The sequence below is a fragment of the Protopterus annectens genome, chromosome 16.part0, assembly GCF_019279795.1.
Source record: "Protopterus annectens isolate FY-2018-M chromosome 16.part0, PAN1.0, whole genome shotgun sequence".
Lineage (NCBI taxonomy): Eukaryota > Metazoa > Chordata > Ceratodontiformes > Protopteridae > Protopterus > Protopterus annectens.
Genome location: NC_056750.1, coordinates 585,081,115 through 585,107,550, shown reverse-complemented (window position 1 = coordinate 585,107,550; position 26,436 = coordinate 585,081,115). Strand labels below are relative to the sequence as shown.

Sequence of the window (26,436 nt, the reverse complement as noted above, 5' to 3'; positions counted from 1 at the left end):
TTCTTCCCACTCAATCTCAGCAATACCTACACATTAAAAGTGCAGCAACAAATTCAGACACACCATAACACCCTTGGGTACCCAACTTCATCCCATAGTCACAATTTTTAAAAACTCTGCTCTATATATATATATAAAAAAAAAAAAAAAAAAAAAAACACACAGGAAAACTAAACTGACCAACCAAACAAGTCCTGTTGCTCAAAAGCACATTTCAAAAATGCATCTCATTCCTTAAAATGTTAAGTAATGAAACCATGAATTTCTACTAAGGAAAAATCCTGTTCACCTACTTCCACAAACCAGCATTCTAGGAGGTAAAATGCTCTTTGTAAATAAATGAAAAGCAAGCTAAAAACTAAAAGTCTGGCCCAGCTGCTTAGATGGTTTTGGGCATATCAAAAACAGTAAATTTAAAGTGAAATGGACACTACATGCCAGTAGAGAAAGCCAGTTGCAATCCAGGAACTGCAGTCTGCCACAGCCGTTAAGCAGATCATCATGATAAAGGCCATAATTCACTGTTCCTTTAGCAAACTCACCACTTCTACTTTAGAGAAAAGACATCCTTGCCAACCCCATTTCAACTCATGCTTTGAGTAGGCGACGATATATTCTCAACCTATGTCTAAACTGTTCCGAGGTTCTTTTCAATATTAGACAAGCAACTACTTGGTTATGCAAGCAGTCTTCCAAAAAACAAATGGCCCCAAATAAAAATTAGGGCAATCTAATATGCTACCACAAGCTAATCATTAAAACTTCCAGATCTTAAGACACAGTAGTCCTGAAGGACAGTTCTGGACTACAGCATACTTCTGCTAATGCGCTGAAGAGAGAAGAGTAAGTGATGCAGCTGGTGTTGGTCATGTGACAGTGTAAGTCTTAACCCTACCACTGTGCAGCATCAGAAGGGCTGCAGTGGGCTAACTACCTGGGTATCAAAAGTAATGAACGACCATTCCTAAGCTAGAGTCTCTACTCAGAGGGAATATATCTATTTCGATAGTTTAGCAACATCAAGAGTTCAGTAGAGCGAGAAGTACGACTTTTGTTTCCAAAATTGAAGTCTGAATTCCTGTTGACACTAAACTCTGGGGGCCATCCTGCCATACCCTTATCCCAGAGGTATCCATAGTGATTGCCCACAGTCAGAAATGAGACTGCCCAGAAAACCATCGCCACTAACAGATGGACCATCCAAGATTTGGATAGACTCCAATCCAGTCGGATACAGTTGCTTTTAAGGGTCCACTGGAACACACTCAAATTGAATCTGGAGTGAAGAAAATGGTGGCCAGTCAACAGTACTGAAGGATTTTCATAGCAGCATTCACGGTTGTCTGAACCGGTAGAACTTTAAGCAAACTACTACGCAATTGAGTCGTTTTATTATTTCCTGTGATAGTCTGCATTTGGGAGGCCTTCAAAACGAGAATGTAATGACTGCTTTAATGCTTGGGAACTGGAATTTAAATGCCATGATTACTGGTGCAGCCAGATGCCAGTTAATTAACTTTTGCTCCCTGCAGCCCCTTAAAGCCTAAGGTTACCATACAAAACCCCACAAGGCTGTGACACCACCACAATGAATAGTCTGAGAGATGACAGGCAGAAACCCCAACTCTTTGGCCACTCTGATGCATCTTGGTGGTCTAGAGAGCACATCCATGCTCCTTTACCCACAAAGGAAAATCAGACACCATTAAGAAGGACAATGAGGATAAGTGATTTACACAGCTCAATCTAAAACAAGTTTTTAGTTCCTTTGTCTTCAACAAAGACACCCCGACTCCTAATCCACGACACCCATTCAAGGGTTCCATTGAAGGTGAAATCAATGAATTCATTGAAGGGATGGAAGAAATTTTGGCCTTGGGCACTGTGGAACAGACTCGTAACCTATGGACAGTGTTCGGATCTTCTCCAATGCAATAGTCAAGCTGGCACAGAAAAATTAAGATCTGAGGAAAACTCATTCTGCTGGCATTATCCAGCAGATGGGAAGTTTCATGTCCAACTGTTGTCAAGACACCAGTTCTTGGAGTTATGGCTATGCTGGTCCCTCCCAGATCATAGCTTTCACTGCTGCAGGCATCTATACTTTAGCACATCTGCTTAGGACTTGGTTTCATGGCAGAAGGTTTGATGCAGTACTTGCAAGTGCACCTTCAGAGGACAGGCCATTTCTGAAGTGGCATCAGCAGAAAACTAACATTGCACTTAAAAATGCATGTCTGAATATAAACAATACTATCTGGCTCTTGGCTCAAGGAATGCTACATCTAACATGTAATGATCACATGCAAAAGCCTGTGCGCGCTCACTGCTGGGGCCTGCAGTACTACCTGAATTTTAGAGGTCCACACGTCACAAGCTCATCTCCCACAGACATTTTAGCAAGTTAAATTTGGACCTCAATGGTCTCTTGCAGTGCTTTTAACCCAGTATGGGAGGTCACAAATTCAGAACATTTTTGCAAGACCTGTATGTCCACTGTGCAGACAGGTCACATATGAAACAATCCAGCAACACCTGGAACCAGCCACTGCATACACTTCACATTCATAGTGAATGCTCAGGTTTAGACTACTGCAACCAAATGCAATCCCACCTCTTCCATGAATGAGAAATTTTAAGCTCAAATGTTTCAATGGGACCGAAAAAGAAAATTACAGTTCACATACAACTACCAGGCCATTAATCACACTGTACATCAGCAGCTTTCTGAACACAATGTATATGTAAGCCTGTTGCTCTATGCCACCTAATAACACAAACATGACCACTGCAAGTCATGTATGCAAGGCCTCTAGAGGCATATCAGTAATTATGGTTATCTGCGCATAAAAAGTTCTAGGAAGAAATCATCCATACCACCACTGGACAAACAGACAAAACTGCACAGGCTTATAAAAACTAAGCTTGTAGGCTCTCTTAAAATAAACTCTTATCCTGTACTTACCTCTTCTCCCCTAAAATTGTTAATATATTCCAGTTCCCCTCACAAAAAGGGATGCATTTTAGGTTTTTACCATGGAAAGAAACAGCCGAACAGTTCTTGCAAGAACCAGACCACTAAAATTATACACAAACTGCCTTTACAGAATACACCTGAACATACTATGCTGATGAGAAATGCAGTTAAACCACAAACCAATTAAGTTAGGACGTTAAGAGTGCTGTCCAGAAGGAGGAGAGCTTCAAAGTAATGCACTGCACAATCTCACTATTAAGCCCACCCTTGAGGCAGTGTACTTGCATATAAAATGGTCATTCAAAGCCCAGAAGCCTGGTTTCAGTCCTTGGATACTTTTAGTTTCTAGTTCCTGGATACCTTCTTAAAGTTCCTAAACCACTGATGTAGTGTTTTGTCTGAAAAGTCTATCAACAACTCCCAAGTTAAGTTTTCTAAACCAAAATCTCTAATTCTGCATTTATAAAACTCCCCTAGCTTGATGAGCGAGTTACACAGTCCCACCAACTAGCACAACACACAAGACCCTGACTAGCTTTCTGCAAGAGTCAAAAAGCCTACACCAGGGGACAGCCTGCTTAACCTAGAGTTTAGGTAATTACATTCAACATTAACATTTAAAATATCAAATTCAAAAGGCAAAACTCAAGTACTACAAGAGCTTGCTAGATTAATCTAACATCTGTTTACTGGGGAAGTCTGACTTTGAACAAGCCAATTTTCAACGGAGGCCCGGGGAGAAATGCCCCAGATGCAAGTCTTTGTAACATGGGAAGAAAACAGAACCCAGAGGAAACCCACACAGACACAGGGAGGACATGCAGACTCCACACAAAAGGCTATTTAAAACAAACCCATCTGATCACTAGTTTAAGTAAAAGTAGATAAATTCTGTTTGCCAAAATGGACATGGAACATCTTACAGTCCATTTGAAAGTGAAATGGGTCCAATTAAAACAAGACTAGGGTTCTACAAAGTTTTAAAGTAGATAAGAATATTTACATGGGGACTTCAGTTTTATATCATAAAACTAACGGAATCATCCGGTAGGAATTTAGTGAATGGGCCATCAATTTGCTCACTTGCTATATTTTACTACAGCAAACTCTTTATTGGCACCCATTGGGATTGGTACACGCTGGACAACTGCAGTTTCTGGTTGTGTAGCTCGAGAGAGTTACTGCCAAGAACAGGTCTGAATAATATTGCACCCTATACTAAACTTGTTTGGTTTGACTTGTTCTTACATTGGGTAGAGGGAATTTATTCACATCTTAAATTTTTAAGACTCTAAAACTTAAGGTATGTTTCTGCGGAGGAAAACAAAGTGCAACACATGAAAATTGTACTGTATTTAAATGTTTTTTTGCTTGTTGCTACAGAGTTCTGGTTAACCAAGTTTACTGTTTAGCATTATCTAGATTCAAAGTATTTCATGAAAATATAAATACATGCATGAGTGGAGCTGGTCTTACAGGTATTCAGCAACTGTATCAAGACTGGGTCCGAGACTGCCTCATATGCCAGACGAGTCACCTCGGAGCAGTCTGTACAAAACTGAGTACAAGGACATATCTGTACAGGATAGATGAGACCCTGGATAATCCTAGTCAGGAACCTCTGGTCTCCAGCTCCTGCATGTGCTTGGCAAGGTACATGCCCAAAGGGACACTGTACTCCAATGGGTCTGATAAGGGAGCACAGGGTGTTAGGGCCTTGCTCCTGGGTGACCCTTATGAAGTAGGCCATACAGAAATCCTTCCGTACAATGGAGATAACGTGGCGGTCAAAGTGTCAAGTTGTCAACCTGGGTGCCCAAGTCCCTCACGACTGACTGCATGCTTAGTATGTTAAAGCAGACAATTAGTGGGGATTCCATTTTCCCCAAAGGGGATAATGATGGATTTTTCTTGGCATTCAGTTGAGGCCAGTCAAGGCCTTACTGGATGATGTTCACATCACGCTGGGAATTTAAACAGCACAGAGCTTGCAGTCACCTGCTAACATTGCCAGCTACAGACCACTGGTTTTGGCTTGCACCAGAAAGTTATCCCAAATGGTAGAGGCCCTACAACCAGTCCTTGGGGTACACCACTCATTACAGGTCTACTACTAGAGGTAGCTTGGCTTCTATCAGTGAACCAGTTAGCTACCCATCTGGTAATATACAGGCCGATGCCTAGCTGGGAGAGTTTATTATGCCCAAGTGGGAAATAGTATTGAAGGCTAAAGTAAGCAGTATGCACAGTCTTCCCCTCATCCAGGGCTTTACTGTTTCAAAGAAGTCGACCAAGTTTATCAGGCATGATCTCCCTTTGAGAAAACCAAACTTTGTGGGGTCAAGGGTTTGGAGGTTGCCAGTTACCTTATTTTATAAGATTCATGATAATGTGTTACATGGCCTTGCATATCAAGCTAGTTAGGCTGATGGCCCTACAATTGCCTGGGTTGGTTGAAGTTATTCCTTTGCATAGAGGGAGGAGTGGCTGTCCTCCATTCAGTTGGGATGAAGCCAATGCTCAGGCTTTGATTGAATAGTGTGCTTAATGGTGCCGAGAGCTCTTGCCAGAGTTAATGTAGAATGCAACCAGGGATGATGTTGGGTCCCATGGAGGCTGTATTTTTTTGCTGGTGATGTTCTGGTTTACTGATGGGGGACAGGGGGGTGAAGTTTTCACTGAACCTGTTAGCAGGTTCGCTATATCCAAAGCAATTGTGTATGTGGTGTTCTTTACCACAAGTTCAGAGCAGATTTGGGCGTTACACCTTTGAGATTGCAGACATATGCGAAGGCAGTCTTGTGACTGTCCTTAGTGAATGTGGATTACTTGGACTTGAAGTTAACCTTACAGGATTTTACCAGTGACCTTATTTGCTTGATCAGATAAAGGAAAGATTGCTTCCAACTTGGCACCTGCTCCTTCTTGATCCTGGACAGCAATCCCCCCCCCTACTATGGAGTTAGTTTACTGCTACTGGTCCACCAGACAAGTTTACCCTCCCTTGAAGATCTGGTTCTGTCAGGTATTCCTGAGCCCATGCAGCTATGTAGGTGCTCGTACAGTTTGTGTAGGCTTGGATTTTAGTGCTAGTTCCAACTGAAGGGACAGTGTCTGTGAAGCTACTTATCTGCTTTCAGGAAGTTGGTCAGCTTTGGAAAACATTTTATTTGACCTTGGGAGGGGGGGGCAGAGTCAGGGGAGATGGTTACTTCAAAAAGTCACTTTATGGTTGAATCTTACAAGGACGACACTGTAGGGGTGCTACAGTGGCTACCAACTTGGATGGTACCAGATGCATGTTATTTTCATCTGATGGTGTTGACCAGTTGATCCAATGCACTGGCAAAGTAGAGTAATCTCTAGATATTAGTGTTTGGCTAGAATAGGTCTTCAGGTAGCTTAAAAAGTCACCCAGGATCCACGTAGAGGGTTGAATATTGGATTCAAATCAGTCCACATAGGTGAAGTGATCGTCCAGAGTCATGGCTGGCAGCCTCAACTAGCAAGGACTTTAATAGGAGTTCAGTTAACTGCACATGAAGCGTCTCCTATACACACCGTTTGACCAGCCTGGAGGCATGTATGCATTTGATAAATATTGAAACTCCACCTCTTTTGGCTTTGTAGCCCTCCATTCTCTTGGTTTACTAATATACCAGCTTGTAACTACGCAAGCCTTTAGTGAACCCCAGAGGACAATGTCAGATACTATTCCTATTTTTAGAAATTTGATCTCTACCATATTAATCCTTGAATCCTTTTATTTCAATAATGTACGCTGGTAATCTCAGAGATGTATTAAATTGTCTTTTTAAAGATCATGGCCCAATAATGGACATGAAACCAAACTTGTGTGCGATAGTGTTACATATCAATAATGGGTAAACTGACATGAGGTGGTTTTCCTTAGCTCATTTATCCTTTAATTTCATTAAACTTAAAAGTGTAAATGTTTGGCCAAATGAAATTCTCAACTTTATCTGCAATGAAATCTTTTGCTAAAATACAATTAAAAATCACCATCCATTATGACTTTCATGTAATAGGCTATACAGTGACCAGGTAATTTTTTTCATCTTTAGCTTCAGCCCCTGGAATTCAAGAGTTCACCAATGTATATAGTTCTGTTCCACTCAGTTATGCTTTAACATCTCATTTTCAACATGGGTATTGTTTACTTTAGGCATTACTGGTCAGTTCCTCCACGAAATGAAGATGCCTCGGCTAGAGAACCAGAACCTGCTAGAACCAATAACCTCTAAAGATATACATCTTTAGTAAATAAATTTGTTTCTGTAGAAATACTATGAGCTTTATGTAACTGCAAGTATTTGAACATACTCGCCCCCACCCCCTCTTCACTGGATTCAATTAGTTAACATGCATTTAAAATCTTGACATTTTAAAGACAAACCAGTATAATGAAATCAAATTTATGTACAGAAATTACCTGCTATGGAAAAAAACTGCCAATAAATATAATGCACCTTAACACCCTCCTTGCCAAAATTAGCCTTGCTCAGTACCTGTAAACTGGACCTTCACAGAACCTCCCTCAAATCCAAAGGGAATTGCATACTGAAGCAATACCAAGTTGTGCATACAATTCAATTAACCATTTCCATAACTGCCAGCAAGTTTGAGTTGCATAGTACTGGTCCACCCACAAGAGATTCCATAAGCATCACTTCTCTGTACCAGGTGGTACAAATAACCAACTGCATATTTTACCACTTACAAAAACAGTTAAAGCAATGCTACCTCCAACATGCTCAGACATTGCAGATCAAGAATGTGTAGCAGATCCCCTACATCTGGTGCTGCAAAGGGAAAAGCCCAGTGCATAGGCGTTTTTAGTCCATTCATACTGCAGTAGACCAGGCGCATAATGTAAAAAGAACCTCAAATAGGTTTCAGTGAGGAACACAATTTGTGAATGCCAACAGCTTTCAGTAATCCTACAATACTAATTAGCTGCTTTCACTACATGTTAACTTACAAAAAATCAAACACAAAGCTGGAGTGTCTAGAAGCCTCCAAAATCCATAGCAGAAAAGCTTAATGTCAAAGGCTTACAGCAGTACGTTAACAGAAAATCATAAGTAGAAAGGCTTCCAAGTGGGTAAAAACACCCCTTTTGATAGAAAAAAGGGAAACCAAGCTAGATACGCACTGAACACACCAAGCTCAACTGCTAGATTTTGACCACTACTGCTAGACAAACTACACAAGTCTAGTACATTAAGCTTTTTCCAGAGCAAATTTAGGTAGACTTTTATGCACCACTACACCCACGATAATTAGGTCTAAAAATGATGCACCTCCTCAAGACAGCATAAAAAGCTACATAAATGCGTGAGCATACCTCCAAATTTTACCCAATTACAAGAAGCCTACCTCATTTGAAGTCTTAAAAAGCTCATGTTCTTCAAAGTTCCACATTGAAAGGGTCACACATTCAGTGTTGAATATTATTTTTTTTTAACAGATACTTATGGTAAATATAAATGAATCAATAACTCATTAAAAGCTCTTTTATAAGGGGAACATATATTTTAGCCACCTATAACCTTCCTAGATGGGTTAAATAAGCACATTATGAGGGCTAGTGTTCCTCATTTTAGGAGGACAGAAGGTCGAGCTACAGTGCCCAGATTAGTGGATTACAAAGTCCCATACTGCCATTTCTCACAAATGCAAACATGGCAAGTCATGCAGTCTCAGAAGGCAAACTGTACAGCTATCAATCATTCTGAGTACCCACTGCTGACAGGGTACTGAGCGTAGACATAGCTGCTTTCTCTCTCTCTCTGCCTCTCTATTTTGCAAACACAGCACACCAGCCACACTTGCAAGTCTTCAGTGAGGCAGCATTACTTAGACTGGGGAGCACTTAAGGTTCTCAGTAGTACATGCAGATTCTAATTTACAAGATGCTTATCAAAGTTAGTTTTATATGAAATGTTTAATTCCTTACAGGCAGATTACTGAAGATGCAAATTTACCCAGATGTCAGTAGCCTTCAACATTCAAATTAAAATGAAAACTCCACAACCCACAAGATCCTGTTTGCCTACCTCTAGACTGGTCTCCAGTATTTCTAGGCACATCACAGACCGCAACAAAAAAAAGTTGCACACTGACAAGTGATAGGTTCAGAGGGCAGAAACTCCAGTCAAGACTAGCTGCTCGTGTAAAAACTAATCAGCCGGAAGACAGCAGAAATCCATGGTCTCACACACAGCTTTTGCCACTAATGGTTTTGGTTATTTTTTTTTTTGGTTGGGGGGGGGGGTTAAAGCAATTTTATTTCGGAGAAGGAAAAAAGGACACTCGCGCATCCCCCATGTAGTGCAATCCAACAGAAGCACACATGACATCACTCCCTTTAGTGAATAAACAGCCCTATACAGTACATTCTTAAACATGAAGTTCTATACATGCAGTCAATGAACACTGACCAAAATACTCAAGTTACAGCCTCTTGGTTGTGGCTCACTTCAGGGACTTTGCTGCAAACATCTTAAATTCACTGTGCTTACAGTACCAGTTAGACAAAAATCTACAGCAATTATAGACAGGATGCACTGCTGTTAGGCTCTGAGCACCAGTCAGATAAATTTTGGCCCATTCACCTTGCACCACACTTACATGCAACACTGAGCTTAATGGTAATACCATCCAGGATGGCTTTGGTGAATTCCGACACTTAAAAGCACAGGAACAGGTTTTCAAACAAAAATTCATAGGTTCTATGACAAAGACCATCCTATTCTATGGATATTACCCAGAGCACCAGGTACTGCTGCCAACACTGCATCTCTTTCTCATCAATGCATACACCAATTATGCACAGTCTGCAAAGCAGTAACTTCTACCCGAAATGCTGTTCACCTTTCATAACTCTGCAAAGCACAAAATAATTTCCTTAGGAAGAGAAGACAACCAAAATCAGAGTGAACTCAAGCCTATCTACAAGTCAATCTTCCGATAAAATGCATTCAGCTGGCTTGATGAAAGAGCAAAATTTGGCCATCAGGAATCATAACTGAATGGGACTTTAAAAACTGATCTGCCAGAGAAGAAATGCAATTCTATCAGCATGCCACTTCAGTGGCTTCAGAAGTGTCCGTCCCTGTGTGTAGGGGGGAGCCCTACCTTGCCATGTGATTTTTGGACTCCATAAATTTATAACATTTTTAACACCTATTCAGAGTCAGACCCCCCCCAACGATGTCTCCATCTTGAATGTTCAAGGCATCAAAAACATACCCAACTAGCTCACCAAAGCTACTCTGGTCCAGTCTTTCAAAAAGGAAATACAAATGTCTTTACATAACTCTAATGAAGGACTTCAGTTTGCTGCCCACCATAAGTCAGAATCTCAAGATACCACTAAATTCAAATGTTAGTCTCCCCATGGAAAAACTGTCTAGAAAACCAAGTACTATACACATGGAAATATTTGAGGGATGCACAAAACAAATCCTTGAGGTTGAAAGCTCAGAGATCAAGGTGGTAAACATTTTTGTAGAGGTTAAGCATCTACACCCTGCCTGAATTTTATGAAAATCTTCATGCTTCATTTTTATATGCAGCAAAGCAGAAGTGTACACTTCCCCACGATGACTAAGTGGCATGATGTATGCTATTTACACTCCATTTAGCCTGACTGTTTGGGTTGCATCTTAATAGCAGTATTCAATTTTTGAACACACTACATTGATACACTTATTGCGGGTACTTGTGTACAGTAATTTCTATGTGAACTCAAGTAGCTGTCCAAGAAAGGAAGTATGAGCCAGATTTAAATTCTACCATGCAAATCTTCACACAACATAAATTGCAGTTAGAATTCTATACAACATATTTTCAAACTTCACCCTCAAAACAGATCACCCAGTTGTATTGTCTACACACTTCACATTTTGAATGCAATACCAAGGAAATGAGACTTTACTCCTATTGAACTTTAAAGTACAGCCATTCAAGACATGCATAGTCCTTCAGCCAATACTCACCTGCTATAGACAGCACCATTACAGTTTCATACAGTTGCCACAACATGCATTTCTGAAGCTTTCCCAATTACACCACAACAAAGTTAAGCAACTAAAAAAGCAAGAAAATCAATGAAATTATATTCATAGTATGAATTCTAAATAGTTTTAGTACACTGATATGGCACTAAGTGCATTGCTCGTATTTTTTGCTGAATGAACTGGAAAGGTCAAACAAGCTGCACACATCTTGCACCGTCACTGTTTCCACCTCTACAAAACGCCACATGTGAAACTGTCATCCTGTGGGTCTCCTGCACCTTGTGCAACCTTCCACACAGTATGAGGTGCCAGACTAAAGTCCTGTGTTAATGCTTTCTGCAGGGTGCAAGCTGCCCTATATGAACATAACACCAGCCACACACCAGAGAACAGCACACACCAATGGCTTAGTGTCACTGTACTGTTGTAAAACTGCAGGCAATCCACTGCAATTGTTAACATTAAAGCCAAACAGTTTTGTTGAACCAAGGCTTCAATTCTGTTCAAGGCAAAAACTTGAAGTGCAGTCCCCCAATCCATGTCAAAGCACAGTATGCAGCTTTAAGTCTTACTGCTGCAACAGTCAGAAGAACCTTGTAAATGCATAACTTTCATAAGTGGGTCTTGGATGCTTAAATTTTGTACAGATACATTTTTAAACTCAAGAACCACACAATACATACCATTACAATTTTCTATATACCATTCCTTGTCAGGCTATACATACCATTACAATTTTCTATATACCATTCCTTGTCAGGCTATTAATCATTCTGCGAGTCAGTAGTTTCTGAACACAGAACGTAGATGTAGCCTGTTGCTCTCTGCCACCTAATGACACACACACGACATTGCAAGTCATGCATGTAACGCCTCTAGGGGCATAGCAGTAATTGTAGTTAACCCTGAATTCTAAACAAAGGACACTTTGCATTCACCCAGAAACAGAAAATGTAGCACAACACAGAATACTGTCCATACCATTGTTTGGAGATGGGGGACTAAATCTCAGCACCAGACAAAGTGGGTAGACTGCATAGCATCAACATGATGGGAGGCAGTGTTGACAAAGAATTACACTATCCTGCAGTACTGTTAACTTTTTGTAGTGTAAAGTTCAGAACACCCCCCTCAAGTCTTGAAGCATCGCCACTCAATTTCTATCACAAAAGTAATGCTCGTTTGGATCAAGAAATCTCCAGGTTACAGCCAAATAAACCTGTTAAGCTGGATCATCTCATCATCCAATACATTTTTTTTAAACACATCTGAACTAAACCCAAGACATTAAAATGAGTTGTACAAAATTGTACAAACATTCCTACAGGATATGAAGCCCCGAGCTACTTAAACCAAGGCTTCAAATCTTTTCACCATTCTGTCAGACATTCCAAAATAATGGCATTGCCCAACCCCATCTTTGAGAGCATGAAGGACATAACGATTTTTTCATGGCTCATTTTTAGACCATGAATGCAGCCCTACTTCTGTCCCATAGAACTTCTTAAACAGAGTGAACCTAAGAGCTTGTGCTGAAATGTTTCATAAGCTGCGATTTAAAATTTATAGGAGAAAACAGAACTTCTTTACACATCTCCAATCGATGGAATCCTCCACCAGCACAAGACTTATCCTATTGGATCTTTAACTTAAAACTTGGGTCATGCAACAGTCTGCCCACAGACTAAAGCCAAGCTACTACCCATAGTTTCTAGAAAGTTTAAACACTTAAAGCAATATTTAAACCCAATCCCCATTTTTGGGCTTGGTCTCCTCATTATTTTAGGTTTAACCTCTTGGTGCACAAAACCTGGACATGCCAAGGTACTCCCAAAACAGGAACGCCATCAGGTATCCAACCCCCCCCCCAAGTCAGACAAGCACAGGAATAGAGCTCTGTGCATTGTTCAATCCCAGCATTCCACTCATTCCCACACCATCACTCCTTACCATCTCAAGCCAGATATGGATTTAGTCACCTGCAGACACTGTTTAGCCTGGTGTTTTGACTTGGTACCACTCCACAGCAGAGAGTGAACTACAAAAACAGCGAACACTAAGGAAACGAACCCTCACCTGAGGAGACAGCATAAACACCTTGCCACACTACAAATAAAGTCCTCACAGTCCCAGCTGTAAAGTAAAAGATTAAATTGTTAGGTGGTAGAGAGGACCTTTGAGTGGTTAAGGAAAAGGGCCCCGAAGGAAAATTCACACTACCAATTAATCCCACACAATCAGTACCTAGCAGCATGCATAAGTTTAGGTGTTCTAACAAGTGTAGTTCAGTACTCACTTGAAGCAAGTCACACAAGATTTTTAAACTGGTACAGGATATTGTACAATATAAAAATCAGTTAAATTACAGATAAATGGCACCAAAATGAAATGAGTCAGAAAGCACTGTAGAAAAAAATTAGACATGATAAAAGACCAACTGCTCCAACATGATCAAGTAAAAGCCAAAATATTGTTAAGCATGAAAAATGCTGTTACTCTGCCATCTTTGTACAAACTACATTTAAAAGTATACCTACAATGAAGACTGAGCAGGAACCACATCCTAACAGCTACTTCTCATACAAAAATACAGCCTGATAAACTTGCACAGTTCTGTAACACAACATGAATAAAACTTTGAAAGCAATTGTCTACTTACCATGTTGACTTGAGTGCGACTTGCACAGTTAGCCCAGTTTGGAGTCCACAAGATTAGCAGTTTGAGTTGAGTTAAGTTACAGGCCCATCCCCACACCTCATCTCAGATGCTTCCAAAACGGATTCATATGAACAAGACTCTTTGGAAAATTAACACGTTCTGAGAAATCTGCGAGAAAAAAAATGCTCTTAATAAAATAAAAATTCAAATCACCTTAAACCACAGTGCTACGAGCAAAAACTCCCAAGGAGAAAACATGAAGCATTCTATTAAAAATCAGCTTTAAAAATGCCTATGGCTGCTTAGCTTTTTGAAAGCCAAATGTATATTTTTGATGTTAAAAATTAAAATGGGCACAAATGAACAGTGATGCACCAAGGCCTGGCATAAATGGTTAAGATGTTCACCTTAGAGTTACAAGGTACAGAGCTTCATTCCCACCTTTGAAATGGAACCTGGACAGCCTTAAAATGACCCACAGAGACCTAGTACTTGTCAATGAACTCCTCTGTGAACATGCAAGTACAGGGATTGTGAACATGCAAGTACAGGGATATACCAGAAACTAATGCAATAGAAACCCACAATTCTCAATAAGAGCCATTTCATGTCACAACTCCACTGCTAATGCTGTCCCTATGATGGGACAGACAGGCAGCAACAACCCAGGAAGCAACAGTATTCTGCAGTCCAAATATAGACCATCTTTAAGAGTTGCAGAGCTACCAATCACCATAATCCACAGGAAAAACTTCTAAACTGCTTATGAGCAATCCTTCAGCCATATTCAAAACTATTTGCAAGCTTTCATAGGTTCATACTAGGCTATTTGCCCTAGGGCATTTATAAGCCTAGCCAGAATGTGTTTGGCTTTCGCCACCCATTTTAAATGTATTTTGCTATGCCCTTTTTCAAGGTTAGTATACTGTGCCTCTGTCTAACAGTGACAGAAGTGATACCCGGGGTAAACCTACGATCTCCCATCCATTCATCAAGATTCCTCTTGAAGAGGAAGACGATGAGGGACTCTGCCTAACCTGGACTGGGATTTTATTCCAGAGTGAAGGGAGCCTCTGGGTTATGAATCTGTCCCTCCAGCATGTCCTATTTCAGTGCTGAGGTTCACGTCTCGAGAGCGTAGCTAGATGGGATTATGGCGCCCAGTTTGCAGTCATCTGCAAACTTGGTCAGCCACAGTCCTTCCGTGTTGGCCTGTACCTCCGAGAAATAAGAGAGGTCCCAGGACTGAGCCTTGTGGGACACCACTTGTAACTGGTTTTGGAGTCTGACATGGCTCCAGCAATTCTAACCATGTGGGTTCTTGTCCTTGAGCCAGTTTGCAATCCATCTAGTGACATAGGGGTTTATATTTAAGCTGGTGAGCTCATCTATAATGCCCAAGTGGGGTATTGTATCGAAGGCTTTTGCGAGGTCCAGGTAGGCTGTGTGGACCACCTTCCCCTCGTCAATGGCCTTGGTGACCATTTCAAAGAAATCAACCAGGTTTAAGAGGCAGGATCTGCCCTTAAAGCCAAACTGGGTAGGATCCAGTGTCTGTAGGTCCCCAATATCTTTATGAGGTCCATGATCATCCTTTCCATAGCTTTGCAGACCAAGCTAGTCAGGCTTATGGGGCGACAGTTTCCAGGATCCGTTGAAGCACCACCTTTATGGAGAGGGACCACTGTTGCTGTACGCCACTCTTTGGGCTTATATCCTGTAGTAAGGCTGAGATTGAACAGTAGTTTTATGTTTGGGTTTAGCTCTTCTTGGAGTTCATGTAGGACGCAGCCTGGGACACAGTCTGGTCCCATTGATGCTGTGTTTTTTTGCTTTGGAGGCTCTTACCCGAGCATCTGAGATGTCATGGGGGCAGCATTCTGCTGGGATAGATATTTGCCCTTTTGGTGGGGGGGGGGGGGGTTTGCGTTGAACCCGTCAGCTAGGATGTTGGCAATGTCTGTGGGTTCAGTGTATTTTTTGTCATTTTGGACTAATTCTGAGCATATCTGGGAATTACCACCCAGGTTCCTAACATAACTAAAGAAAGCCTTGTGATTATCCTTAGTGTCCTGCGCAATTTTTATCTCGAAGTTGGCCTTAAACAATTTTATGAGTGCCCGCAGTTTTTTTACCAATACTGATCAGTGATGCCTTCCCTTTTTGGGATTTTGCTCCTAGTAGCCTCCTCCTATTGTATAGTTTGTTTATAGCTGGGGTCCACCAGACAGGACGTCTGCCTTTGGAGGATTGGGTCTTGGTTTTATTTGGGATCGCATGATCCATGCATTCCTGAAGGTGTTCATAGAATGCGTTTATAAAGGATTCTGCGGTCTGGGCCCTATTTTCCACAGGCCCGGGGGCTTTGAAGGATTCCACCTCTGTTTTGAGGAGTGAAATTTGCGTTAGAGAAGTTTTTTCACTGTGGTTTTCTGGGCAGGGGGTGGGGTCGGGATGTGAATATCCAGTGAGATTAGTTTATGGTCTGATCTTACCAGTGAGGGATACACTTCTGGTCTGGAGCATAGAGTCCCCATGTTAGTGATGATCAGGTCCAGTATGTTTTCCCCTCTTGTGGGAGTGGTAACAAGGTGTTCCATAGCATTTGAGTTTATAAATTCTAGGAAACTTTGGGCTAGGGTGTTGGAGCTAGAGTAATGCTCCCAATTTATGTTTGGGTAGTTGAAGTCGCCCAATATAATGGTGTTTGGAGAGACCTTCATATTTTCCAGTGTTCTCAGGAAGGCCGAGTGGGGTTCCTGGGTTTGGGAGGGTGGTCTGTAGCAGGCTATAAACTGGAAGGCAGTTTTACCCACTGTTAGTTGCACATGAATAGTCTCGGATGCTTTGTGACCAACCTAGAGGTGTGGGTATCTTTGATGAATATCGATACTCCCCCTCCTTTTGTGGTTCGGTCCAAGTTTTGGGGCCGAAAAGCATGGTATGAGGTATAACCTGGTAGCGCTGGGGGGCTCTCGGGAGCCCTGAACCAGGTTTCTGTTACTGCATAGATGTCGATGTTCTCCATGCTAAGGAGAGTTTCGAGTGTGTGCATCTTGAGGTTTAGACTTCTGGCGTTGAGTAGCATTACTCTTAGTTTCTTATTCCTTGTGATACCTATGGAGGTGGGTTTGTCTTTTGAGCCTTGCCTAAAAAAGGCACTATGGGGGTAGCAAGAGCCTTTGCCAATATCCGAAAGCCCAGGGGTGACAGGTGCAAGCCATCCCTAGCGAAGCATTGTGGCTTGTCGAGCATATCATCCCAAGCTGACAGGCACTGGATCCCCTTTGAATGACACCAGTACTTAAGCCAATTGTTGAAATTGATCATCTTGTCTTCATATTGTGGCATCATTCTTGGCGAGGGTAAGATGCTACTCAAGGTCAGGGTCATACCGGTCTGGGCTACATGCTCAGAGAGCTTCATGTCTCTTTTCATGTAGTCCAGGGAGGTACGTCTCGGGTCATTCACACCAGCATGGACAAGGAGTCATATTTGTACTTGCTTTGGAGTGACCCGAGTGCTTGTGTTATGTGGCAGATACTAGCGTCCGACAGGCTGCTCACAGTGACCCTCTCCTTGTTCAGCCTGGTGAGCAGGACGTCAGTGTGCCTGACGATAGTCACCTATTACAAGTGTATCAGGTGTGCTGTTTAGTCTTAAGGGCTGTAACTGTTCGGCACGCTGGCTTTGTGAGATGTGTTGCACGTGTTTTGTTTTGGGGTAGTGGTTCCTTGGGTGTCTGCTTTGGAGGTCTCTGCTGCTTAGGCAGATCTTTATTTAGGGCCTACGAGTATGTTTATGCGTGATTATGTGTTTGGTTTGCTGTCGTGGTAGGTCTGCGAGAGACTGGAATTGTAGTGAGTGTGGTTTCCTTCTCCTGATTGGTTATGCCAGTACTGAGTTGAGAGAGCTTAGCCTCCAGTTTGGCTATATGGTTGCATCTCTCATGTGTTGGAATTTGTTGGGAGGAGGAAAGGGTTGTCTGTGTACATGAGGGAGTTGTAACATTGCCTCAAGATTCCCAGATTCACCAGCTGGACCAGAGAGGAGACTGACAACTGTCCTTTGGACATGCTAGAATAATATTGGGAATTCCTTAATTGAAAACAAGGGCCAGTGGGGAGTGAGGGTGTAGTGCTTTTAATTTTTAGTACTGACATAATTGCTTTAGTGAGCAAGTGCCAGGTAACAAGTGCAATGTGTTACAAGTTACTTAAATGCAAAAACGACACAGTAACTTTCTTTCAAGTGAAACAAGGAAATAAGTACAGTAAGCAATGCAGATATCACTAGTGATCCACAGAAGTGCTGAGAAGCCGCGTATTCGGTGGAATTAGCGTTCCAGGGAAATAAGCAAACAAGCATATAAACAAAGCTAGATTCAGCAGGCCTGGATCTAGTCTATGCTACAGCAAACAAGGTGTACCAATTTCAGTAAGATACAGTTCAAATATTCAGGCACTATAAACCTTTAAACAGAAATTCCCAGCTCAGAAGGGCAGAGTCCAGCCTCTTCTCTCACAAGAGTGCAGACCACAAACCTTCTTAATGTAAAATAACTGACCTGAAGCCCAAGTGCTTAAACCAGAACTAATACACTTTAACAGACACCGGGCGCTCAATCAGCAGTTCCCAACTTAGGATGAAAGCTACCTGTCCTGCCACCACAGTGCATGCCACAAACCTTCCTAATGTAAAACAACTGGTCTGAAGCCCAAGAGCTTAATCCAAGAGACTTAGAATGATAGCTACACAAATCAAGTTACTACCAAGCACTAATAAATACAATTGAATACTTTAGAGAATGTCTGGATTAGTGCTCAAGTTGCACAAACAAAGCTAGATCCAGCAAGCCCAAATCCAGTCTATGCCACAGCAAACAAGGCACACCAACTTCAGCAAGAAGCAGTTCAGATATGCATGCACTATAAGCCTTTAACCAGAAATTCCCAGCTCAGAAGGGCAGAGTCCAGCCTCTTCGCCCACAAGAGTGCAGACCATGAACCCTCTTAATAACTGGCCTGAAAGCCCAAGTACTTAAACCAGAATTAATACACTTTCAGAACAGACACAGAGACCTCAAATCAGCAGTTTCCAACTAAGAAGGATGTAAGCTACCTGTTTTGCCACTATAGTGCAGACCACAAACCCTCTCAGTGCAAAACTGGTCCGAAGCCCAAGTGTTGAAACCAAAAGGCTTAGAATGAGTTACACCAAGCAGTAATAAATACAATTGAGTACTTTTAAGATGATGCAAAAGTAAAATAAAGTAGGCAGAAACACAAGTACAGTAAAAGCAGATGAAATTTTTTTTTTCTGAACAAGTGCTGAGATCAAAGAAACAGATTTGAGTGCTGAAACTAGAAAACTGGCTAGTTACAAGAAAAACAAACTAAGCTAGAAGGCTTCCCTCCAACACAGAAGGGCGTGGGGGCTCAGAAGCCTACAAATAGTCTATACCACTTAACAGGAAAGGCAGGAAACAAGCTTAACTTTTTTTTCCCCCAAGATGCTCTCTTTGTACACAGTAGAAGTGCCTGAAATCAGAATATGATCTCACTGCACTCAGTTGAGTGAGCAAATGAGATGGGCCCAGAAGGAGTATCCAAACACAAATTTACAAGAGGGGCGGGCAGTTTCAAGGCCACTAAGATTAACACCAAAACAAAAACAGAGAGGGTGGGTGGGACTAACTGAAGAGCAGAGTCAAAACTTCCAGTTCAGTTAATATTCCTGCAACAGTTAAAATCAATTTAAATACTGTATTTTTTTGAAAAAAAAAAAGTGCAGATAAAGGTACTTAAATTCTCTTATACATCCAGTTGAATACACCAAGTTCTTAGCCGGCCAAAGCTGAGGTTTTTAACCTGTAATACCTAAATAATGGCTCCCTTAATTTTGGTACACTATTCTTACTAAACCCTCCTCCCACACCAACCTTTGCTACTTAGGCTCAACAACTGCTCTGCACACATTTCCCATCTTCTACAACCCCCACCTAGTGCATATTTCAAAACCAAAATAATCTAGACCTGTGCACCAATTCTGTATTGGTTTTCTGGGGTACAGCACTGATTTCCACAGACCATTTTCAGACTCTGCCCAGGAGCAGAGTTTGGTTAAGTGACTTGGAAACATGTTCACTTAGGTGACCGAGGGAATAGCTAAATATTGTTTAATTATGGGCCACACTATATTCTGCATACATCCATTGCACAACTTACATGAAGCAAAGTAGCTAGAGCAAAACAAGAAAAAAAAATCCAGAAGCAATAGAAGCTTTAACAAGTCTTGAAAAAGGGAGCAAGATTTCAAATAAGGCAGTGGGATAGAGCAGGTTAGTAGGAGTGGTGGACCCAAGAAGGGAAAAAGACGTGAGGATGGGAAATTGCATGTAATACAGTACCAGTATAAACTGGAGCTTCTCTAACATGCAAGTATAGACTTTAGAAAGTCTGGCATTAGCCCAAAGGTTTTAATACAACATAAAGGGACCATTGACCATCCTTTCTAGGAGGCAATCATCCAACCCCCAACCACAACACAAAAGCCTTTGTCCATTGCACTTGTGACTTGCTCCAGAGACTGTACAATCAGAGGAGGCAAGTGCAGGGGGGGAAGTTACCCTGTTGCATGAAAAAAACTGCCCCCTATAACTGGGAAGAAAAAAAAAAAAAAAAAAAAAATGATAAGAATCCTGTCATTCAGGTCCCAACATTACATATACTTTTCCTGCTAAAGAACTTCCTCCAGGGGTTCCTAGCGCAATGAAATAGGAAAATATGCAGATCTAAAGCACGCACAGCAAGCTTAAGAGCCAAAACAAACAAGTGACTGAGAACAAAACCAGCCAAATGTACTCTGTACAAAAAAAAGATACGAATTTCAGGCTATGACCTATGTTAACCACATGTGCCAGTGGCTTAACAGTAAGCAGACAAGACCCGGAGTGGCAAACCAAATGTACTCCCACTTAAGACAGGGAATGCCCTGAACCTACCAATTTAGTTGGTGTCATGTTGAACTGCAGGGGGTGCTACAGTTGGCTACAATGCAAGCTTTTAGCAATAAGATACAATACATAAATACCAATTTCCAGCTACAGGTTCATAGGTAGGTACTAGGCTATTGGCCCTAGGGCCTATATAAGCCTAGCCAAAAAATGAACCCTGGCTTTCGCCACCCAAGAAAATTTTCCTGTGCCCCTGTCAAGCAGAGCCACAGAAGCAATCCCTGGGGTGAATTTCCCATTTCCCATCCAATCAAGATTTTTCTTGGAGTGCTAATGAGGAGCTCTGTTTGACATAGATAGGTAGTCTGTTCCAGAGTATGGGAAGTCTCTGGGACAGGAATCTATCCCTGCAGCATGTTCCGTTTATTGTGGTGACAAGGTTTAGGTCTAGAGCGTGTAGCTCGGAGGGATTGGGATTTCTTTAAGTGGAGCATGTCCCAACAGCTCTGGGTTTGACACAGCTTTGTATGTTAAGGCAGAGATCGCCCCTGAGTAGGCGATATGAGACTGAATAAAGCTGTAGTTTTTTTTAGACAGTCTGCGTAGGGCATCTGTTTGAGGCCAGTAATCCTCTTTGTGAGGCATCTGTGGTCTTTCCAGTTGCTGTACATGTCTTGTGAGGTACATACCAAAATGGGCATTGTACTCTAATGGGTCTAATGAGTGATGAGTAGAGGGGAACAAGGACCTCTTTCTGGATGAGAATCCTTTTGTGACGAGATGAGCCACGTAGAAGGATTTCCTGACCACTGTGGCGATGTGATTATCAAAGGAGAGACTACTGTCCACCTGTGTTCCAAGGTCTCATCACATTTTCAGCATTAAGTAGACTACCAGCTATGTGGTAGTTCATGGGTACAGAGTTTTTAACAAAGGGGATGACAATACACTTTTTGGCATTGAGTGCCAGGCCATGGCTTTGACACCAGATATTTGTCTCAGTGAGGCCCTTTTGTAGTTTGCCCACATAGTTAGGACTTTCGATTATGGCTCTAGTTTGCAGTCATCTGCAAACTTTGTTAGCCAAAGACCTTCTGTGTTAGCCTGCACTTCAGAGAAGTAGATACCAAAACAGGAGAGGACCCAGGACTGAACCCTGTGGTACTCCACTGTCACTGGTCTGAAGTCAGATTTGGAATCCGCTACTTTCACAGTGTGGGTTCTGTCAGTGAGCCAGTTGGCAACCCATCTTGTGACAGGGATTTACACCTAGTTCAGTGAGCTTATCCATAATGCCAGAGTGGGGGATGGTGTCGAAAGCCTTGGCAAGATCTAGATAAGCTGTGTGAACCATTTTACCCTCATCTACGGCTTTGGTGACAAAGAAGTCAATCAGGTTTAGAAGACATGATCTGCCTTTTACAAATCCAAACTGGGTAGGGTCCAGAGTTTGGAGATTACCAACGTCTTTGTTTACGAGTTCCATGGCCTTGCAGACCAGGCTCATCAGGCTAACAGGGTGGTAGTTCCTGGGGTCCGTCGCGGCTCACCCTTTGTGGAGTGGAATAACCGTTGCGGTGCACCATTCAGTGGGTACAAAGCCTGAGGTGAGGCTATGACTGAACATGGTACTTTGGTAGGGTGCCAGTTCATTCTGTAGTTCGTGTAGAACGCAGCCGGGGTATTTGTCAGGTCCCATGGATGCTGTGTTCTTGGCTGTGGAGAGTTTTTACCTGTGCAGCAGTGATAAAACTTTGCAGTCTTCCGGGATAGAGATGGGCCCTCTAGGGGGTGGGAGGGGGGTAAAGTTAGCAATGAACCTATCTGCCAGATGTTGGCAATATTAGTTGGTTCTGTATATTTACTGCCATTGTGCTGTAACTCAAAGCAGATCTGAGTGTTCCCATTGAGATTCTTGACATAGCTATAGAATGCTTTGTGGTTGTCTTTAGAGTCCGTGTCAATTTTGTTTTCGTAACTAGCTTTGGAGGATTTTATAAGGGATCTCTGCTTCTTACAGAGGTTGACCAGGGAGTTCCTCCAAGTCATGAGATTTTACTTTTCTGCAAGTTTCTTTCTTCTGTTGTAGAGTTTATGGCAGAGGACCACCAGATTGGCTTCCTATTTTTGGAGGATAACATCTTGGTTCTATTAAAGATAGCATGAGATTCTTGACATAGCTATAGAATGCTTTGTGGTTGTCTTTAGAGTCCGTGTCAATTTTGTTTTCGTAACTAGCTTTGGAGGATTTTATAAGGGATCTCTGCTTCTTACAGAGGTTGACCAGGGAGTTCCTCCAAGTCATGAGATTTTACTTTTCTGCAAGTTTTTCTTCTGTTGTAGAGTTTATGGCAGAAGACCACCAGATTGGCTTCCTATTTTTGGAGGATAACATCTTGGTTCTATTAAAGATAGCATGACCCATGCACTCGTGTAAGTGCTTATAAAGTGCATTTGTGTAGGATTCAGCAGCTATACCTCTATTGTCCATCTGCATGAGTGACATGAAGTTTGCCACTTCTGTCAAGTGTGAAGTTGGCTTTGGAGAAGTTTTTTACGATGGTTTCCCTAATTGGGGGTGGGATGTGGATGTCCAGGCTGATTAGCTTGTGGTCAGATCTGACCAACGAGGAAGTGACCTCTGGTGTGGAACACCAGTTTCCCCAGGTTGGTAATGACCAGGTCTATGACATTGCTGCCCGTGGTGGGGGTGTGAATAAGTTGATCCAAGGCGTTAGAATTTATGAATTCTAGAAAACGTTGAGCAAAAGCGTTAGAGTAGTTTTCCCAGTTAATGGTGGGGTAGTTGAAATCACTTATTAGGGTGTTGGGTTGTACCCCAATACTTTCCAGTGTATCAAGAAAGGAGTGGGAATCTTGGGGCATGGTGGGGGGTCTGTAGCAAGCTACAATTTGTATTGCAGTCTTTCCCCAGAGTTAGTTGCACTTGGATAATCTCGGATGCATTATGCTGTGCAACTCGCCTGGAGGTGTGGATATCCTCAATGAATATGCACACGCCTCCGCCTTTAGGGCTTCATTCTGGGTTAGGCGGCCAAAAGGTGTGGTATGAATTGTAGCCTGGTAATGCAGGGGTGCTCTCTGGAGCTTTGAACCAGGTCTCTGTCACTGCACAGATGTCAATGTTCTCCATTTTAAGCAGTGCCTCGAGTGAGTGCATTTTAGCATTGAGTAGCATTACCCTCAGATTTTGCTTGCACCTGTTATGGCGGTGACTGTCATTTGACCCTTGCCTAAAAAAGGCACTATAGGGGTGGCAAGAGCCTTAGCCAGTATCCAGAATCCTAAGGGCGACAGGTGCAGGCCATCTCTGGCAAAGCATCGTGGTCTGTCGATCATGTCATCCCAGGCAGACAAATACTGGATCCCCTTAGGACACCAGAAGCTTAGTCAATTGTTGAAAGTCAACCATTTTGTCCTTGTACTGTGGTATCATTCTGGGTGATGGCAGGATGCTACTCAGGGTTAGGATCATACCTGCCTGGGATACATTGGAGAGCTCCTCCATGTAATCCAGGGAGGTATGTCTCAGGTCATTCACACCAACATGGACAATGACAGTGTCATATTTGTACTTATTGTGGAGTGACCTGAGTGCATGTGTTATGTGGTGGATCCTGGCACCTGACAGTAACTTTCTCCTCGTTTAGTCTAGTGAGTGATCAGTGTGCCTGACTATAGAGTCACCTATAACTAGAGTGTTGGGTACATTATGCCTTATGGGCTGTGATTGAGTGGCACATTCAGTTTGTGGGCTTGTCATTTGGGTGGTGTTGGGGGGGGGTGGAGTTTGCTTGCGTTTATGCTTTGGATGTCCCTGATGCTTGGGCATGTTTTTGAGAGCCTCCGCGAATGTAGGTGTGTGTTTTGGTGGTGTAGGTTGAGGGACTATGTGATGAGTGTGGTGCAAGTGTTTACCTTCTCCTCGACTGTCTAATCTTGGGTGAAAGAGAGCTTTGCTTTCCAGTCTATACAAGTGCATCTCTCAGGTTGTAGTGTTGGGTGGTAGGAGGAGAGGGTGGTCTTTTGTACATGAGGCAATTGCTGCATTACCCCAAGATGCCTAGATTCATCAGGTAGACACGATGAATCACAGAACTGACCCTTAGACATACCTAGATAGGTGCTTATTTATTAAGTACTAAAAACTGCTTTCCTCTAGACAAGTGAGAAAAGTCGAGTGCTGTAGTAATTTGCAGCTTATGTAGTGCTTACAATGAGTTCTGAACAAGTGCGGAGTTCAAAGAAACAGATTTTGAGTGCTGAAACTAGAAAACTGGCTAGTTATAAGAAAAAACTAAGCTAGAAGGCCTCCCTCCCAACTTCAGGCTCAGAAGCCTACAGTCTAGACCACTTAACAGGAAAGGCAGGAAACAAGCTTAAAAAAAATTGTGTTCTCTTTTCCCAGATGCTCTTTGTACACGGTAGGAGTGCCTGAAGTCAGAATATGATCTCACTGCACTCAGTTGAGTGAGCAAATGAGAGGAGTATCCAAACAAATTTACAAGAGGGGCGGGCAGTTTCAATACCACCAAGATTAACACCAAAACAGGGAGGGTGGGAAAACTAACTGAAGAACAGTCAAAACTTCCAATTTAGTCAATATTCATGCAACACAATTAAATCAGTTTAAATACTGCATTTGAAAAAAAGTGCAGATTGGTACTAAATTCTCATACATCCAGTCGAATACAGCTAGATCTTAGCCGGCCAAAGCTGAGGTTTTTAAGCAGAAAATATTTCAAATTGTACCACTTAAATAGGCATTGACAGGAAATCAAAGAATGTGGCTACCCCCACACCTGCAATTACTAACAGACAAAATTCAAGCATGCACTAACTGAAGAGTCAAAACTTCCAATTCAGTTAATATTCATGCAACACAATTAAATCATACCTTTACAGAATACGAGTTAAGCATTTCTAAAGAAAGCTTCTGGCTACTGCCTGAACGAACCTGGGCCTTTTTTTGCCCTAGGTAAAGGCTGCAGAGTTGCATCTGCTGCAATAGATTGAATAATCAGACAAGTCTTTACAGAAAGTATACAATAATAAATCCCAAGCATGGGCCACACCAAGCACATTGCCTTACTCCAGAACAGTTACAGAGCTGCACAAAAAAGAAACTCCACCTAGAATGCAAAAAGTAGTACGGCTTACTGCTTTAAGGCCACCTTTCTCCAAAGCACAATAATCAGTTTAGGAAAGAGGGTGACAATTACACAAGGATTTGGCAATACTTATGAAGCCAGCTAAGCCGGTGCAAGAGAGCCCCCCAAAAGTGGGACTAACAACAACATGCAAAAAGTACAGTCACTGAAACATACACTGCATCTGCAACCATTTTAAGTTTGTATAAACTTACCTGCCATGCTTGTGGTATCCAAGCACAACATGCTGCTGCTTGTAGAAGCATTGTTCTGTGTTAGGATTATCCATCGGTACTGTACTACAGGGACAGCAGGCATTCTGTGCATCTCATTTACCCCTGAAAACATGCCAGAAAATTAGAATAGGCTTTGAAATACTTATATAGCAAAAAATGAATAAAGTCAGTAAAATAAGCATCATGTTTTATCATTGGACACTACTACAAGCACAATGCCTTACAGAACGCCAAACAAGAAAGTCAATTCATGCTACAAGCACAACCATAAAGACAGGAAATAATTTTAAGCATCTCTTAAACACTATATATTCTCAACTTAAAAAAAGAGAAATTCAAAAGCTTAAAGATTTAAGAATCAGGTAAAGCCAGCCAAAGGCAAGCATCACACAC

The 26,436-nt window shown here is 42.0% G+C and overlaps 1 long non-coding RNA gene and 3 other non-coding genes across 4 annotated transcripts in view; all 4 read right to left on the bottom strand.

Annotated features, from left to right (window-relative positions):
- Positions 1-26,436, bottom strand: part of LOC122790818 — a 50,634-nt gene that overhangs the window by 17,149 nt on the left and 7,049 nt on the right. Inside the window, exons 2-3 of the long non-coding RNA XR_006363043.1 lie at positions 26,023-26,145; positions 13,682-13,849 (exon numbers count right to left, since the gene is read on the bottom strand). This is a non-coding gene — a long non-coding RNA (uncharacterized LOC122790818). The remainder of the gene's footprint in view (positions 1-13,681; positions 13,850-26,022; positions 26,146-26,436) is intronic.
- LOC122791126 lies at positions 2,689-2,823 on the bottom strand. The gene has a single exon (XR_006363099.1). It is a non-coding gene; the product is annotated as a small nucleolar RNA SNORA17 (small nucleolar RNA).
- Positions 8,712-8,852, bottom strand: LOC122791125. The gene has a single exon (XR_006363098.1). It is a non-coding gene; the product is annotated as a small nucleolar RNA SNORA17 (small nucleolar RNA).
- On the bottom strand, positions 11,775-11,908 carry LOC122791124. The gene has a single exon (XR_006363097.1). It is a non-coding gene; the product is annotated as a small nucleolar RNA SNORA17 (small nucleolar RNA).